This window comes from Salvelinus sp. IW2-2015, linkage group LG15 (genome assembly GCF_002910315.2).
Source record: "Salvelinus sp. IW2-2015 linkage group LG15, ASM291031v2, whole genome shotgun sequence".
Taxonomy (NCBI): Eukaryota; Metazoa; Chordata; class Actinopteri; order Salmoniformes; family Salmonidae; genus Salvelinus; species Salvelinus sp. IW2-2015.
Genome location: NC_036855.1, coordinates 46,288,898 through 46,293,558, shown reverse-complemented (window position 1 = coordinate 46,293,558; position 4,661 = coordinate 46,288,898). Strand labels below are relative to the sequence as shown.

General features: G+C 40.3%; 1 long non-coding RNA gene across 1 annotated transcript; it reads right to left on the bottom strand.

The window, feature by feature from the left end:
- Window positions 1–271: 271 nt before the first annotated feature.
- LOC139028898 (uncharacterized) lies at window positions 272–4,393 on the bottom strand. Its single transcript, XR_011481114.1, has 3 exons — window positions 4,252–4,393; window positions 956–1,093; window positions 272–425 (listed from the first exon to the last, which is right to left on the bottom strand). It is a non-coding gene; the product is annotated as an uncharacterized lncRNA (long non-coding RNA).
- Between the last annotated feature and the right edge of the window lie 268 nt (window positions 4,394–4,661).

The window sequence follows — 4,661 nt, the reverse complement described above, 5'->3', positions numbered from 1 at the left end:
GTATATCCTCAATTCATTCTAGGAGATTAGTTGAAGTAAACATACCATCCAGAACATGACTTCCACCTCACTTTCTGCTCCTGACCCTTTATTATACAAGAAATATGAATGTATTTTTTATTTTAAAGCTGCGTTATGCAGAAATCGCTATGACTTTGGAGAATTTGCGTAAGTGGAATAATACTTTTTTTTACAGTCTGACAGATGTGGTGGTGGAAGGAGAGGGTCTTAAGGTAGACAAACATATATCTTTCTGTCCAAATACCTTTCACAATTGCCTCATACAACCTTTGGATTGCTGCCATTGAGGTCTGATTCATCATACCACTGTGAGGACACAATGCAGTTGACAACAAAATGTTATCCTTCTTCCTCTAGCTGAGGAGGAGCAGGGGGTACACTCCTACCTTGTGGAACCTATGTACCTGGAATCATTAATGACAAAATAACTTCCAAAAACACAACAAATATCAGTCAAGTAATAACATTTAGATGTACAGTCTTAAATGACACAATGAGACAACAAATAGGGCTTTTCATTGCTAGAAATGCAGAAATCTTTTTAGAGGAAAACATAATAAAGCTTCCTAGCTTGTTTGTCGCATTAACCAAGGTGGCATATCTTCCATGTTTCATTGTCTTATTTGCCCATTCATCTGTTGCCTTCATTTGTTGGGCCTCTAACTTTACCTTTAGCTGTATTTTTGCACCACAGAACTTGCACTTCTTTGATGTTACTCCTATTGATGTTTTACAACTAGGACACAGCTTACGGATGGAGCCAGGAGCCATTCTGCATGAAAGGTGGATACAAAAGAATTGCCCTATAGACATATCTTTGACTGATGGAATGCACCAGGGAGGTCCACTCTGGCATGGGGCTAGAATTGACAAGGATAACTAGAGATTGTGAGATAAAAACTACTCTAACAATAGCAAAAAGGTATCCACTTACTTAAAATGCAGTCAGAGGATGGATCAAGAGATCTGTGTCAAGAGGATGGATAGAAAGAGAGAGAGACTAAACGTGTCAGCTGTAGGTCTAAGCTGTCTGAATAGATGGGTGGTAAGTGTGAAGGGTCTTTATTTGGACCTGCAAAGTAAACAGAATAGAACAAGTTTAGAATTGTTTTCACCGCTGTATAGGTAGGCTACTTATTTTATTTAACATTTTAACTGAGCATTAAGATGTACTTCATTTGTAAGTGGAAAGAATGTGAATGATGGATAACAAGATGACCTTTGGATGGATACACATTCACTGTGGATGGGAGCATTGCTGTCTTGTTTTCCCTATTCATCCATTGTTTGCTCCACAAGATCTAAAACTGTCTTTACAAAGGCTTTGGAAAGACATGTTGAAATAGTTTTATTAGGCTTACCAATAATAGAGGGAGTACAGAAAATGTCAGCTCTGAGATAAATATAATTCAATTTAAGTCATTTTGTGCAAAAATATAATTCAAATACAGTAGGTGCAGGATTTTGTTCTAAACAAGCAGTAACAACAGACTAAACTTAGCAGGGGTGTCAAACTCATTCCAAAGAGGGCTGAGGGTCTGCAGGTTTTTGACAAACGAACCAGGTGAGGGGATTTCCTTAGTCATTTGTGACCTTAATTTATCAATCAAGTACRAGGGTGGAGCGAAAACCTGCAGACACTCAACCCTTCTCTGCTATGAGTTTGACACATGTGGACTAAAGTAATTTGCCACTCAAACTAGTTGAATCAGGTGTGTAGATGTTGGCCAGAACAAAACCCTGCGCCCACCGTGAACCTCCACAGACTGTAGCCTAGCTCGCTAGGCTGAAAATGTTGAGTAGGCCTATAGCTAAGATTTTCATTGAAAACCTTGACAGATCAATGAAAATAAATAGTGGTTTATTGAGAAATGCCGTAAAAAGCTTAAAATGAATCTCCATAACATTAACGTACGCTAACCCCATTCTGTAAAAATGTGCGCAACCGCGACATTCAAACGAGGCTGCAAAGAAAACTAAAGGGACTGTAGCGACTGTGTTGACATCAACATCTGGGGTGTGAACTACGTTTCTATTCAAGCGTTGATTGACATGGCAATGGCTCTATTTTATTGGAGAAAAAAACGGACCCCTCCGATGCTGTACGTTACATCGTGACGTGTCATGGCGTAACAACAGCACGCATAAAGCAACTAATTCTGTCTTACAGCCTTTCTCCACCAGCTGTAGCACTTATCTCACCATTTAAAAACAAGAAAGGGACAGGGTAAGGGGGGGATACCTAGTCATTTTTTGCGTCATCACTGCAAGCTATCATGACTCTCAAAAGCCGCTGTTCACTTATGAAGATCACTTTAGCGCCATCCTAAAAACCTGATTCAAATTCGACACAAACCTTCAAATAGGTATCGAATGACACAATATATAAACTCTTTATAGTGTTTTATTTACATTTTAGAGGCGATAAGGTGATAAATTGGACAGCTCGAGTGAAAAAAGMYGTTTCCCMACACGACATCTCTCCTTCTCACTATCACACAATAGGTTTCGCTTCCCCACCCGCCATTTTTAATAAGACCCGACGGAGCTCATTGCCTTCCTGAATCATGCAGAGATGGGCATCATGAAGGCCTCATCATTGATTTTGTTGGAAAGGGGAGAAATTGTGCTTTATAATGGTATTGATATTACAGTTGATCTGGAAGTTTTACATTTTTTGGGCGCTAAAATAAGGTCAGTTGTACGAACCAGCGCGATGTACAAAAGTGAGTTAGTTCACGTTACATACTAGCGATTACAACCACATTCTTTTATTGCAAACTTCACTTACCGGTGTTGTGCCAAAAATCTCCCCCCTGACAGAATTCTCCACCCCCTCCGCATCCTTCATTGCTGCGACTTGCTTGCTAGTTGGGATTTCTGCTCTTCGCCGTTGTCAGTTTAGCCTACATTTCACTGATCTTAGTAGCAGAAAGCATTTTTGTCTGCAGTTTTCGGTTTTACTATTTTTTTCAAATCTATGCAGCGGTTCTAGCTTGTATGGCGCCCTGGGCGAACCCCCCCTCAGCACCCGGCCCACCCGCACACGGGGRCACCCAGTGCCGCCCTGGGCGCCTGCCCATGTCGCCCGTACAAAATTCGGCACCTCTCCCCATGTCTTATTCGACTAGTATTTTTGAAAGTGTAAGGATAATAATTCAGCCATAGTTGTTCTGAAATGCTTATTGCTATCCTGACGTGATGTTTGTTCTATAGAAAGTATTTGACTCTGATGTGTGTCACAGAAAGTATTTGACTTGTCGTGGCAGAATCAGATTTAGCTAGGTAACATAGATAGATAAGATGTTATTTTCATCATATGCTTGTGAGTCCCTTTGGACTATAGGGTTGGCAGTGCATTTTCCCTTCTGATCTAGGGCTTAGTCAATTGGGGCCCAGAGAGGGGAGAGGTCAGGCTTGTCTTCATATGTCAATGTATCTGTTAAACCATGTGGTGCTATGTAGAATATCAGAAGGGGAGGAGGACAGAATGGAACATTGTTTTCTTATGGGAATGTGTATGTAACTATTCCTAAACCATGTGAAGGGATGGCGTTATTAATGGGGAACCAGTTAGTTATCTCATATATGATGTCTGTACGCCAGTCACTCCCTACTTTTCTCATGGGGGGGAGGAGTATGGCAGTGTTTGGAACCATTGTATGTCCCCTCTGAGGTTGCCCTTATCTTGATCTGGTATATGACCTAAGAGGCTCACTGTCTTTTCTGAGCTTATCCAGGAGGGGTTGTTTTATTGGATGGGAGTATCTAGRMTTGRCAATTGATATATGCCATTGGATGAGGTAATGTTTTGGTAGACAGTGAAGTACCAAGAATGAAATTGAAACCTTGTCTTAGGAGACCAAACTGAACGATGATTTATAGCTGATGCTGTCTAGCTATGGGATACTCCTCTTTCGGGTAAAGGATTCTTTGTAAGTTTAGAGGGGTGTATCTTGGCTATAAATGAAACTAAGAATTGTTTTGTAAGCACTCTCAGAGAATTCATTTATAGACACCGAATTGATCTGAGAGTCAAAAAAGGGCTTTGGTGAAGCTCATATATGATTAAAGATGGAATTTATAATATAACTCCGACTTGTGTGTGGTTGGCTCTCTCTCTCTCTTTATTGAGTAATACAGGAAATTACCACTACTGASTCTAGCCACAAAATTAAGGAAATTAGAAGGGGGAGAATTCTAGCAGGGGGGAGATTTTCGGCACAACACCGGGAAAGAGAATGATCGCAGGGAGGATTGGGTACRTTCCAAGTCGCCTTCTTTGTTGAAGTCATGATGCGCATCTGAGATGTAGGTCAGCATACACAGATTCTGCACAGAAAAATAAYAAACATTCAAACTGCCYGGAAAAGCGTTTATCGATTCATTTAATTTGATATTCTTATATACTCCGAACAACGCAGAACGTAACCTCCCCTGCAGCCGTTTCGGAAAAGCAGAGAATATTGACATAGAAATGTATTWAATGGAAATATTCATCCATAAAATTAAACTGCAGACAGATGTAGGTTGTGTGAAAAACATTGGAACCGCTCCTTGAAAAACATTATTGTGTAGACATGTCTCATTAGTCGCAAAGCAAACAAATATTTGATAATTTTCCATTACATTTTTTGCAA